Raw genomic sequence first — 15226 nt, 5'->3', positions numbered from 1 at the left:
CGCAGACGCAGTGACGGTGGCGTGGATTCAAACAAAGAGGAGGGAGCCAGCGTTTTTTTAACCATCTCCCCGTTCGAAAAATCTATTTAATAAATGGACCCCAGATTGGGGACGTCACGTAACAGGGATTAAACTGATGAGAATAGTACTACAAAAAACACCACTCATATCGGGTGTGACAGTAAATTGCACGGCGCAGACGCAGTGACCGTGGCGTGGATTCAAACAAAGGGGAGGGAGCAAGCGTTTTTTTAACCATCTCCCCGTTCGAAAAATCTATTCAATTCACCTTTAGGGGACCCTTGGTGTTGTACGTGGCTGGGTGGAGGAAGAAACCTTCAATGACATCAACGGGACATGGCTAGCTTGGTATCCAACCTTGTGCAAATGGGAAGTTTGCGGTTGGGCAAATGGACGGTTTGTGGTTGTTTGCGGTACATTAAAAGGGGAGTTTGGTCTGTCAATGTCTGCGAAGCGGGCGTAACCCTTACACTACCTGATCGATACAACATCATACCTGATCGTATACACACACTGGATGTTTTTAACCACGTTGTTCAAAAAAATGTAGGATTGTTAGGTGATTTATGCCCTTTATGGATTAAAATCCAACTCTGCGTCAACTATGTAATTTTCCATGGGAGTTTTGCCATGGATCCCCCTCCGGCATGCCACAGTCCAGGTGTTAGTCCCCTTGAAACAACTTTTCCATCACTACTGTGGCTAGAAAGAGTCCCTGTGGGTTTTAAAATTCGCCTGCCTATTGAAGTCAATGGCGGTTTGCCCGGTTCGCAAACATTTGCAGAAATCCGTGTTCGCCGTTCGCGAACGAAAATTTTTATGTTTGCGACATCTCTAGTGCTCATGCCGCTCTACAGAGCACTAGTGAGACCTTATTTGGAGTATTGTGCTCAGTACTGAAGACCATATCTCCATAAGGGTATCTCCAGAAGAGCTACTAAACTGGTACATGGATTGCAGGATAAAACTTACCAGGAAAGATTAAAGGACCTTAATATGTATATCTTGGAAAACTTTTAAATACGTAAATGGAATCAACAAGGTAAAAGAGGAGAGAATATTTAAAAGAAGAAAAACTACTACAAGAGGACATAGTTTTAAATTAGAGGGACAAAGGTTTAAAAGTAATATCGGGAAGTATTACTTTACTAAGAGAGTAGTGGATGCATAGAATAGCCTTCCTGCAGAAGTGGTAGCTGCAAATACAGTGAAGGAGTTTAAGCATGCATGGGATAGGCATAAAGCCATCCTTCATATAAGATAGGGCCAGAGGCTATTCATAGTATTCAGTATATTGGGCAGACTAGATGGGCCAAATGGTTCTTATCTGCCGACACATTCTATGTTTTTCCCTTAACACTCTGTCATTGGACCACTCTGTGGTCTCCTCATGCTGCTGCCATTTCAACACTCTGTCATTGGGCTACTCTGTGGTCTCCTCATGCTGCTGCCATCTCACAGCTCTGTGGTCTCCTCATGCTGCTGCTACCTCACCACTCTGTTACTGGGCCACTCTTTAGTCTCCTCATGCTGCTGCCACCTCACCATTATGTCACTGGGCCACTCTGTGATCTCCTAATGTTGCTGCCAACTCACCACTATGTCACTGGGCCACTTTGGGGTCTCCTCATGCTGCTGCCACCTGAACACTATGATCACTGGGCCACTCTGTGGTCTCCTCATGCTGCTGCCACCTCACCACTTTGCGGTTTCGTCATGCTGCTTATACCTCAACAGTCTGTCATTGGACCACTCTGTGGTCTCCTTATGCTGCTGCCATTTCAACACTCTGTCATTGGGCTACTCTATGGTCTCCTCATGCTGCTGCCACCTCACAGCTCTGTGGTCTTCTCATGCTGCTGCTACCTCAACACTCTGTCATTGGGCCACTCTGTGGTCTCCTCATGCTGCTGCCAACTGAACACTTTGTCATTGGGCCACTGTGTGGTCTCCTCATGCTGCTGCCAACTGAACACTTTGTCATTGGGCCACTCTGTGGTCTCCTCATTCTGCTGCCACCTCAACACTATGTCATTGGGACACTCTGTGCTCTCCTCATGCTGCTGCCAACTGAACACTTTGTCATTGGGCCACTGTGTGGTCTCCTCATGCTGCTGCCAACTGAACACTTTGTCATTGGGCCACTCTGTGGTCTCCTCATTCTGCTGCCACCTCAACACTATGTCACTGGGCCGCTGCCACCTCAACACTATGTCACTGGGCCACTCTGTGGTCTCCTCGTGCTGCTGCCACCTTACCACTCTGTGGTCTTCTCATGCTGCTGCCAACTCATCACTTTTTGGTTTCCTTATGCTGCTCCTATCTCAACTCTCTGTCTTTGAACCACTTTGTGGTCTTCTCATTCTGCTGCCATTTCAACACTCTGTCACTGGGCCACTCTGTGGTCTCCTCATGCTGCTGTCACCTTACAGCTCTGTGGTCTCCTCATACTGCTACTACCCCAACACCCTGTCTTTGGGCCACTCTGTGGTCTCCTGATGCTGCTGCCTCCTCACCACTCTGTGGTCTCCTCATGCTGCTTCCACCTCACCACTTTGCAGTTTCCTCATTCTGCTTATACCTCAACACTATGTCATTGCCACGGCTGAGGATGGGGAAAATCCTCAGCCGTGCGATGCCCGAAGATGTTAACCGTTGCTCGGCCAGGACAGAAAGAATTAGGGAGCAGGTCACCTCCTAATACATCCCTAATCCGTCCCTAACTCCTAGCTGCATGGGCCGACCTTGAAGGTAGGAGGGCCCATGCTCAGGAACCTCGGATCCCTACTCACCCTCAAACCGGTCCCTGAACTAGGAGTAGGGTAAGACGACCTGTTCCTTCTGGATGCAGAGGAACAGGAGTCTCACTGGCCAAGCTGCAAGGAATGGGGAACAAATACAGGCCTATGGATATAGCAGGTGCTGCACTAGTTCCAGCCACCTGCCACAGTCTTGCTGACTGGATCCGTGTGCAGGCAAGCTGAAGTCCACAACAATACAAATAGAACCCAGCACACACACATCCACACACAGGAACCCAGATCCATAGCTGCACAGAATAATAAAGGAAAACATAAACTGAACATCACATATAAACTTAAACTTATGACCACAAGGGTGGCCCCCACTGGCAGGTGAAATAACACAGGAGGCTACTCCAGCTAGTCATGGCTGAAGTACCCCTCAGACTGGAGATAAACACAGAGGCTTTATAAGCCCAAGTAGTCACACCCACACAGACACACCCAGTGATCACACACACAGAAGGGAATTAACCCTTTCAACACCAGGAAGTGTAGTGAGACCACATAAAGGAAAATAGACACAAATACTCACTGCAGCTGTTACCATTGACAACGACATGTGTGGCAAACGTGTCCTGGGAGCCGGCCAAAGGGCCAAGACACTACCACCACATGTACTTCAAAACAAACGTTGCCACGGGCAGCTACAGTGAAGGGAAAATGCCACAGTGCACACCAAACATAACACAGAGTGCACAGCAGACATTCAAAGTGCATACATACGCGCACACAACTCCAAGGCAACCGCACACATACCTGTTGTCCGCGGCAACCGCACCTGAGGCAGACAGCAAAGTGCCCCCAGCTGCGGTTGACACAACAAACCAAACCGCGGGCAACTGTATGCGGCTCCCAAGGAGTCACGGCCATAAACATGGACGTGACACTCCCACCCCTCAAAGCCCCCCCCACCAAAAAAAAAAAAAAACTAGTGAGGGACTCACACAAGGGGATAGGAGAAAGGGAATCAGTGTCAGTACCTGCGAGTCTCCCCAGGACTGCTGCCGGACCCTGGAACAACACACAGGAACCAGGATCCGACTGCCAGCCTCTGGAACAACACACAGGAACCAGAGACCAGCAAAGAAACATCCACACACAGGAACCCAGATCCATAGCTGCACAGAATAATAAAGGAAAACATAAACTGAACATCACATATAAACTTAAACTTATGACCACAAGGGTGGCCCCCACTGGCAGGTGAAATAACACAGGAGGCTACTCCAGCTAGTCATGGCTGAAGTACCCCTCAGACTGGAGATAAACACAGAGGCTTTATAAGCCCAAGTAGTCACACCCACACAGACACACCCAGTGATCACACACACAGAAGTGTAGTGAGACCACATAAAGGAAAATAGACACAAATACTCACTGCAGCTGTTACAGTTGACAACGACATGTGTGGCAAACGTGTCCTGGGAGCCGGCCAAAGGGCTGAGACACTACCACCACATGTACTTCAAACCAAACGTTGCCATGGGCAGCTACAGTGAAGGGAAAATGCCACAGTGCACACCAAGCATAACACAGAGTGCACAGCAGACATTCAAAGTGCATACATACACGCACACAATTCCAAGGCAACCGCACACATACCTGTTGTCCGCGGCAACCGCACCTGAGGCAGACAGCAAAGTGCCCCCAGCTGCGGTTGACACAACAAACCAAACCGCGGGCAACTGTATGCGGCTCCCAAGGAGTCACGGCCATAAACATGGTCGTGACAGTCATTGGACAACTCTGTGGTCTCCTCATGCTGCTGCCATTTCAACACTCTGTCATTGGGCGACTCTAAGGTCTCCTCATGCTGCTGCCACCTCATAGCTCTGTGGTCTCCTCATGCTGCTGCTACCTCAACACTCTGTCACTGGGCCACTCTTTAGTCTCCTCATGCTGCTGCCACCTCACTGCTCTGTGGTCTCCTCATGCTGCTGTTACCCCAACATCCTGTCATTGGGCCACTCTGTGGTCTCCTCATGCTGCTGCCAACTGAACACTTTGTCACTAGGCCACTCTGTTGTCTCCTCATGCTGCTGACACCTCAACACTATGTCACTGGGCTACTCTGTGGTCTCCTCATGCTGCTGCCACCTTACCACTCTGTGGTCTTCTTATGCTGCTGCCACCTCATCACTTTTTGGTCTCCTTATTCTGCTCCTATTTTAACTCTCTGTCTTTGGACCACTTTGTGGTCTCCTCATGCTGCTGCCATTTCAACACTCTGTCACTGGGCCACTCTGTGGTCTCCCCATGCTGATGTCACCTTACAGCTCTGTGGTCTGCTCATGCTGCTGCTACCCCAACACCCTGTCTTTGGGCAACTCTGTGGTCTCATCATGCTGCTGCGACCTCACCACTCTGTCATTTGGCCACTCTGTGGTCTCGGATAAAGATTGGTTATACCAGCGCACAACGTAGTGTGTGGCGGTATATAATCACACCCAAAATTGACTGAATTATATATGTGAATAGGGATTATTAAAATATAACGTTTACTAAGTCCTTTAAAATTACAAATGGGTGAAAAAACAGCGATTATTACAACGATAATTATACAGAACTGCCGCAGACAAACAGGATTTACAAATACCTCTACGGATATGTCTCACGTTGAGATAATAAAAAATGGTTTGATCTTACCACATCTAGTGGATGCCTCAGCCTGCGGTCGGTGGGTCAGGTGTTCGGTGGTTACCTGAATCTGTGTGACCTGGGTGCTGATGTCTTAGGCAGTGTGAATACTCCTGTATCACCCCATTGTGTCTTTCCTACCTACAAAGTGGGCTGGGAGCTAAATACACACCTGCCTAGCACACATGGAGCACCCGCCCCGACAGGGGCGACCCCATACCGAACCTGACCCTCGGTAGGGGCCTAATCCTATTAATACCCTAATTGCGCAGCCCTACACGCCATGTTTCGGTCTCAATGTCCAGACCTCATCAGGGGACTTCAGCAATGTTTTCAAGGGTAACTGGAAACAAATTACAAATATGTACTAATTATAGATCACTAAATACTCTGAGTAATAACTGTAAATAAGTATATTAAAAACTCAGATTACTTACTGAAAGAAGAAGGTATTGTTTAGCCTCGTACTTCCACTCTGGATATTCAATGGGTCATATCCACACCATAGCATGGGAAGCGTCCCATGTAAGTTGTCTGTCTCACCCAAAATGGTCATCTGGGTGAGCAATTGTTGGTTGCTATCAACCACTTTAAATACCCCACCTCCCGGTACAAGTACGCCCCCCGATTACCTCTCTCACCTGTCTGTAACAACCATGGTATCTGGAATAGTGTGTGGAACGCACGCCGCTCACGTGCGTTCCACCGGACCGGAAGCTGGCGTCACATGGTGCGGGCTCACCAGAAGTGAGGTCAGGGCCTGCGTCTGAGCGTCGCCAGTTGCTGGGCAACTGCCCAGCTCGCTTCTACATAGCCCTTATGCTGCATTTGATGTCCTGCCTGCTATTTTAGTAATGCTCAATCGCAAGTATAAATGAAAATAGGATATTAATCGAGCTTAGGCCTCAATCCCGATATGATCGCGCCGACAGAAAAAAATGAATTATGTTTTATGTTTATGCTAATAATCCTATTAGAAATGACAAAACCTACCATTCGCTACATGTGCGCACGGAAAAAGCCTTCAGTGCAAGTGGTGTATTACTATATCATAGCAGCACTGCAGTCATATGAAGCAACTATAATTGTCTTGTTCGTTTAGACCGAAGGGGTGGACAGTTTTCAAATAGAAGATCCATTTTGCTTCACATTGTAGGATCCTCCTGTCCACATCCCCCCGTCTAATCCCTGACTTGATTCTTTCGGTTCCTGTAAAGGAAAGACAGTCGGGTTTGCCATCATGTTCACTATTTACATGTCGTGACACAGGTGTATCTCTCCGATTTCTAACGTCACCGACATGCTCTCCTATCCTCCTCCTCAGTTCTCTGGTTGTCTTACCGATATATTCTACTCCACAGGTACATGTGATTTTGTAGATTACACCCATGCTCCTACAATTGATGAAATCTTGTATTGTGTAACTTTTGCCTGTATTGTTACTTCTGAATACTTTTGTCTTGGTCATAAAGGGGCACGCCACACAGCCTCCACATTTAAAATTACCAAAGACGGCTCTTTCAAGCCAAGTTTTCTTTTGGACCACTGGTGTATAGTGACTGTGCACCATAAGATCACGAATACTACTGCCACGCCTATAGGTAATGCTGGGGTGCTCCTTTATGACCTTACAAATGTCTTGGTCCATCCGTAGGACGTGCCAGTGTTTAGAGATGATTTCTCTAATAGCAGAGGAACAACCATTGTAAGTACTTATGAGGCGGATTTCCCGATTTTCATTACCGCCAGTGGGTGGGGGGGTCTCCGTCCGGGGGGTGAGTAGTGACGCTCTGTCCCTATTAAGTGCCATTTGATACGCTGATGTTAATACACCAGCCGGGTAACCCCGATCCAAGAAACGAGTTTTTAGGTCTGCAGCTTGTTTAATGAATTCAGAGCGTCTGGAGCAATTCCTCCTTAATCGCAGGTATTGACCCCGCGGTATTCCCTTCCTGAGGGGGTAGGGGTGGCTACTTTCCCACCTCAGGAGGGAATTAGTGGAGGTTGGTTTCCGATAGATGGAAGTCTCCAGACGACCGCTTTGGTCAATCCCGACAACGATATCAAGGAATGGGAGTTTAGATTGATGACATTCTGATGTAAAATGGAGGCCTATCTCGTTTTTATTGAGTTCTTGGACCCACTTAGAGAAGCACTCCAGACTCCCTTTCCATATGACAAACACGTCATCAATGAAACGTGCACATTTTAAAACACTTTGGAATTCCATCATAGATTCATCCCTGAATACTATGGTATTCTCCCACCAGCCCAGGAACAAGTTTGCATACGATGGCGCACAGGGACTGCCCATCGCAGTGCCCCTGAGCTGGTGGTAGAATCGTCCATTGAAGAGGAAGTAATTCCTCTTCAATGAGAACTCTAGTAGTTCAAGTACAAAGGTGTTATGGGCTTGAAAGTGTCTACCCCTTGTTGATAAAAAAATATGACGTTGCATATAGACCCCACTTGTGTGGGATGGATGAGTATAGTGCTTCCACATCCACACTTCCCAATATGCAGCCCTCCTCTAAGTGGATTCCCTCCAGTTGTCTAAGTAGGTCACCGGTATCTTTAACATGGGAGGACAGGGAGAGAACGAAAGGTGCCAAGATTTTGTCTATATAGACTCCCAGGTTTTGGCTAAGGCTATCGACACCTGATACTATAGGTCGTCCTTTTAAAGGCTCATAGCCTTTATGCACCTTTGGGAGGCTATAACACGTCGCAATCTGAGGACATTGGGGAAAGAGAAAGTCGAATTCTTCTTGATTAATTAATTTAGCGAATTTGGCTCTTTCTAAAATACATTTAAGTTCTTTTTTATAGGCCACAGTCGGGTCGCCAGGAAGAATTTCATAACAATCACGAGGGGCCAATAAACTCTCACATATTGCTTCATATTTACTTGTACTCAAGACAACTGTGTTGCCACCTTTGTCCGATGGTTTTATAACGATATTTTTATTTTTAGATAGATCATCCAGTGCACGTAGTTCGTCTGGAGTACAATTTTGTGGTGCAGAGTAAAGGTGGGTAGTCTCTAAGTCACTGCTGACCAATTTCAGAAAGACATCGACGCAGTTTGTCTCACCTATAGGGGGGATCCTCCTGCTTTTGTTTTTAAGGCAAGTATAGGGTCCCTCACCCGGAGCCGGTTTGTTTGCAGTAGTTAAGCTTTGTAACAATTTTACGTCCGGTGCCATCTCAACAGGAACACCCATTTCTATGCTTTGTTTTTTATCTATATTACGAAAATATTTATACCATCGAAGTTTACGTGCAAAAAGATGCAGGTCAACTATAGTTTTAAATGGATTATATTTGGATGTTGGGACAAAGGAGAGACCCCTTTCCAAGACTTTTTGTTCAGTATTGGTTAGGGTATGGGGTGACAGGTTAATTATTTTTGGGCCTGTGTTACTCCTGCTCCCTGAGTTTGTTGATGTAGTGTGAGTGTAGGTCTGGCCTTGGTCTAAAAAACTTTGCCCGCCTCTATTATAGGAATTTCTCCTGTAGTTTTTCTTGCCTCGGCCTCTACCTTTATTGGAATTTTTACGATTACCTGTATAGGATTCTTTATCTGATTCTGACTGATCCGTCTCAGTTGATGAGAAATCAGTATCTCTTTCTGTCAACCTCCTTCTTTCTATCGGTTGCGCGTATACCTTATTTTCTTTAAAATCAGCCAAATCTCGAGTAAATTGTTTATGTTTACGCTCTTTAAGATGATATTGGAATTTATCTAAAGAGGTCTGAAGTTGTTTCTACTTTGTCCCAAAATCCGTCTCCTGTGAAAATGTCTGCGTGATAGTTATTTGGTCTCGTAGTTTAATATCAAGTCCCACCAGAGTCTGCCGCTCCTGTTCAATTAAAATTTTCATAAATCGCAATGAACTATTCGTAGCCTCCAACTCCCATTTTTTCATGAGGGTGGCATTTCTACAGCGTATAGCAGGAGTCAAATTGATACGAAGACCTCGTGGGACTATATTATGTTCCAAGTAGTGTTCCAAACTTTGGACTTCCCACCAGGAAACTATCTGTTCCTTATACACCTTTTCTAGCTCCTTAAATGAAGCACCATACGATGGGATATATTTTCTCTGACAGAAGGCTCTGTCAGAGAAAACCTCTTTAGCTTCTGTCAGCCAACTGTCCGAGTCAAAGCCAGTGCTCAGAAATCCTGCCATATCCGAAAATACAATTAGATAAAGATTGGTTATACCAGCGCACAACGTAGTGTGTGGCGGTATATAATCACACCCAAAATTGACTGAATTATATATGTGAATAGGGATTATTAAAATATAACGTTTACTAAGTCCTTTAAAATTACAAATGGGTGAAAGAACAACGATTATTACAACGATAATTATACAGAACTGCCGCAGACAAACAGGATTTACAAATACCTCTACGGATATGTCTCACGTTGAGATAATAAAAAATGGTTTGATCTTACCACATCTAGTGGATGCCTCAGCCTGCGGTCGGTGGTTCAGGTGTTCGGTGGTTACCTGAATCTGTGTGACCTGGGTGCTGATGTCTTAGGCAGTGTGAATACTCCTGTATCACCCTATTGTGACAAGACAATTATAGTTGCTTCATATGACTGCAGTGCTGCTATGATATAGTAATACACCACTTGCACTGAAGGCTTTTTCCGTGCGCACATGTAGCGAATGGTAGGTTTTGTCATTTCTAATAGGATTATTAGCATAAACATAAAACATAAAACATAATTAATTTTTTCTGTTGGCGCGATCATATCGGGATTGAGGCCTAAGCTCGATTATCCGGTCAGATTAATATCCTATTTTCATTTATACTTGCGATTGAGCATTACTAAAATAGCAGGCAGGACATCAAATGCAGCATAAGGGCTATGTAGAAGCGAGCTGGGCAGTTGCCCAGCAACTGGCGACGCTCAGACGCAGGCCCTGACCTCACTTCTGGTGAGCCCGCACCATGTGACGCCAGCTTCCGGTCCGGTGGAACGCACGCGAGCGGCGTGCGTTCCACACACTATTCCAGATCCCATGGTTGTTACGGACAGGTGAGAGAGGTAATCGGGGGGCGTACTTGTACCGGGAGGTGGGGTATTTAAAGTGGTGGATAGCAACCAACAATTGCTCACCCAGATGACCATTTTGGGTGAGACAGACAACTTACATGGGACGCTTCCCATGCTATGGTGTGGATATGACCCATTGAATATCCAGAGTGGAAGTACGAGGCTAAACAATAACTTCTTCTTTCAGTAAGTAATCTGAGTTTTTAATATACTTATTTACAGTTATTACTCAGAGTATTTAGTGATCTATAATTAGTACATATTTGTAATTTGTTTCCAGTTACCCTTGAAAACATCGTTGAAGTCCCCTGATGAGGTCTGGACATTGAGACCGAAACATGGCGTGTAGGGCTGCGCAATTAGGGTATTAATAGGATTAGGCCCCTACCGAGGGTCAGGTTCGGTATGGGGTCGCCCCTGTCGGGGCGGGTACTCCATGTGTGCTAGGCAGGTGTGTATTTAGCTCCCAGCCCACTTTGTAGGTAGGAAAGACACAATAGGGTGATACAGGAGTACACTGCCTAAGACATCAGCACCCAGGTCACACAGATTCAAGTAACCACCGAACACCTGAACCACCGACCGCAGGCTGAGGCATCCACTAGATGTGGTAAGATCAAACCATTTTTTATTATCTCAACGTGAGACATATCCGTAGAAGTATTTGTAAATCCTGTTTGTTTGCGGCAGTTCTGTATAATTATCATTGTAATAATCGTTGTTTTTTCACCCATTTGTAATTATAAAGGACTTAGTAAACGTTATATTTTAATAATCCCTATTCACATATATAATTCAGTCACTCTGTGGTCTCCTCATACTGCCACCTCCTCACCACTCTGTGGTCTCCTCATGCTGCTGCCACCTCACCACTTTGTGGTTTCGTCATGCTGCTTATACCTCAACAGTCTGTCATTGGACCACTCTGTGGTCTCCTCATGCTGCTGCCATTTCAACACTCTGTCATTGGGCCACTCTGTGGTCTTCTCATGCTGCTGCTACCTCACAGCTCTGTGGTCTTCTCATGCTGCTGCTACCTCACCACTCTGTCACTAAGCCACTCTTTAGTCTCCTTGTGCTGCTGCCACCTCACCACTATGTCACTAGGCCACTCTGTGGTCTCCTAATGTTGCTGCCACCTCATTACTATATCACTGGGCAACTCTGTAGTCTCCTCATGATGCTGCTTTGTCACTGTTCTGTGGTCTACTCATGCTGCTGCTACCACAACACCCTGTCATTGGGCCACTCTGTGGTCTCCTCATGCTGCTGCCAACTCAACACTTTGTCATTAGGCTACTTTGTGGTCTCCTCATGCTGCTGCAACCTCAACACTTTGTAATTGGGCCACTCTGTGGTCTCCTCATGCTGCAGCCACCTTAATACTATGTCACTGGGCCTTTCTGTGGTCTCCCTATTTTGCTGCCACCTCAACACTATGTCACTGGGCTCCTCATGCTGCTGCCACCTTACCACTCTGTGGTCTCCTCATGCTGCTGCCACCTCACCACTTTGTGGTCTCCTCATGCTGCTTCTACCTCAACACTCTTTTATTGAACCACTTTGTATTCTCCTCATGCTGCTGCCATTTGAACACTCTGTCACTGGGCCAGTCTGTGGTATCCTCATGCTGCTGCTACCCCAACTCCCTGTCCTTGGGAAACTCTGTGGTCTCCTCATGCTAATGCCACCTCACAACTCTGTGGTCTCCTCATGCTGCTGCCACCTCACCACTCTGTGTTCTCCTCATGCTGCCACTACCTCACCACTCTGTGGTATCCTCATACTGCTGCCACCTTACCACTCTGTGGTCTCCTCATGCTGCTGCCACCTAAACACTATGTCACTTCGCCACTCTGTGGTCTCCTCATGCTGCTGCCTCATCACCACTCTGTGGTCTCCTCATGCTACTGCCACCTCACCACTTTGTGGTCTCCTCATGTTGCTTCTACTTCAACACTCTGTCATTGGACCACTCTGTGGTCTCCTCATGCTGCTACCATTTCTACACTCACTGGGTTATTTTGTGGTCTCCTCATGCTGCTGTCACCTCACTGCTCTGTATTCTCCTCATGCTGCTGCTACCCCAACACTCTGTCATTGGGCCACTTTGTGGTCACCTCATGGTGCTGCCAACTTAACACTCTGTCATTGGGCTACTTTTTGGTCTCCTCATGCTGCTGCCACCTAAACTCTATGTCACTGGGCCACTCTGTGGTCTCCTCATGCTGCTGCCACCTTACCACTCTGTGGTCTCCTCATGCTGCTTTCACCTCACCACTTTGTAGTCTCCTGATGCTGCTTCTACTTCAACACTCTGTCATTGGACCACTCTGTGGTCTCCTCATGCTGCTGCCATTTCAACACTCTGTCACTGGGCCACTCTGTGGTCTTCTCATGCTGCTGCTACCTCACAGCTCTGTGGTCTTCTCATTCTGCTGCTACCTCACCACTCTGTCACTGGGCCACTCTTTAGTTTCCTCATGCTGCTTTTACCTCACCACTATGGCAATGGGCCACTCTGTAGTCTCCTCATGTTGCTGCCACCTCACTGCTCTGTGGTCTCCTCATGCTGCTCCTACCACAACACCCTGTCATTGGGCCACTCTGTGGTCTCCTCATGATGCTGCCAACTCAACACTTTGTCATTGGGCTACTTTGTGGTCTCCTCATGCTGCTGCCACCTCAACACTTTGTCGCTGGGTCACTATGTGGTCTCCTCATGCTGCTGCCACCTTACCACTCTGTGGTATCCTCATGCTGCTGCCACTTCACCACTTTGTGGTCTCCTTATGCTGCTCCTACCTCAACACTCTGTCTTTGGACCACTTTGTGGTCTCCTCATCCTGCTGCCATTTCAATACTGTCACTAGGCCACTCTGTGGTCTCCTCATGCTGCTGTCCCCTTACAGCTCTGTGGTCTCCTCATGCTGCTGCTATCCCAAAACCCTGTCTTTGCGCCACCATGTGGTCTCCTCTTGCTGCTGCCAACTTAATACTCTTTCATTGGGCCACTCTGTGGTCTCATCATGCTGCTGCCACCTCACCACTCTGTGGTCTCTGCATGCTGCTGCTACCTCACCACTCTGTGGTCTCCTTATGCTGCTGCCACCTCACAACTTTTACTGGGCCACTCTCTGGACTTCTAATGATGTTCCCACCCTCCCCACTCCATGATTGGGCCACTATTTTGCCTTTTTGGCCTTGATGACATCACCATTTATTTGACCCTTATTCTGATCTGTCAGTAGGAGGGAAAAATGAGACACACAACTGATCCTGTCTGTGTAGCATCTGTATGGCCTTTATGACATGGTTCCTATTTTGCATTACAATTGGGTTATTATTTGGTAGCCAAAAGCAGGAGTGGGTACAAAACACAGACAAAGACATGCAAATATTCAATTTACGTGTCATCTCTGTTTTGGATCCTCTCCTGGTTTTCTTTTGGCCTTAGCAATACTAATGGATTACTGACAAAATACTGACCATGTGAAGGCGGAATCTCAACAGACAGGATATGTTTTTGGAGGTTATTGTTCTCACGGATCAGAGATAGAGAAAAATTATCTGTAACGTCAACACAAACTTACTGCTGACACCCTCTCCACTCTGTCAGAGGGGCTCCACTTGTATCAGCGTTTAATAAAACAGGTTCTGTAGAAATCTATGTGAAATCAGTGAATCGGTGTGAAAGGAGTGCGTTCTTTCACGCTATAGTAGGATCTTGTGCTTCTGCACGGTTCTTTATACCTGGCGCTAGCATAGTTACACCTGTAAGGCTGAGTTCACACCTGAGTTATTTGGTCAGTTTTGCCCCAGTAACTTCCCGAATAAGTGAGGTGTAAAGTGATTCTAAGAGCGATGCCTGTCATCTGCGTGTTATACTGACTCACATTATTGTATTACTACCACAGCAGACTCCCTATGCATGTTTCTGCAAGGCACAGTGTTCTACACCGCTATACAGGCTCTCTGAAACCAGGAAATAGCTGTTTTTTTTAACAGGATTTGCCACAAATCAATTTGGACAGAATCAAATATTTTTGGAAAATTCGGCAAACCGACCGAATCAAATTTTTGAGAAATTCGCTCATCTTTATTAAAAACCAATAAAGCTGGGACATAGGGCCTGGGAGATGTATTGCCCAAATATACAATCGGTAGGGTGGGTAAGCATTTTTACTAATTTTGATTTACCATCTCACAACTTTAATCATGTTTTAATACAGTTTATTTTTATCATAGATTATATGTTACCCCAACCTGGTTAAACAAGTGTGGATTAAGAGACACCTCCAAATGTCCTTGATGTGATACTGTAGGTGCGGATTATCTGCACATGATCTGGGCCTGTCCAGAACTTGGAGCTTATTGGAACGGTATTAATACGGTATTAATAATCTTCTTACTCATAAACTTAAAATATGGATTCCTCTGGAGCCACAATTGTTCTTACTGAATGACTTTTTCGCTAATAGGTAGCCAAAAATATCAAAAGATTCTGTTAGGTAGAACACTATTATTGGCCAGAGTTCTGATTAGTCGGAGCTGGTTTGCACGCCATACTCCAGAGGTAAATAACTGGATAAACTTGGTTAATAAGGTTAAAAACTACGAACTGATTCTCTATAAGCAGAGAGATGCACTAGAGAAATGGACTAAGATATGGAATGACTGAAAGTGT

Source organism: Bufo gargarizans, chromosome 2 (assembly GCF_014858855.1).
Source record: "Bufo gargarizans isolate SCDJY-AF-19 chromosome 2, ASM1485885v1, whole genome shotgun sequence".
NCBI classification, from domain to species: Eukaryota; Metazoa; Chordata; class Amphibia; order Anura; family Bufonidae; genus Bufo; species Bufo gargarizans.
Note: the sequence above shows the minus strand (reverse complement) of the source record.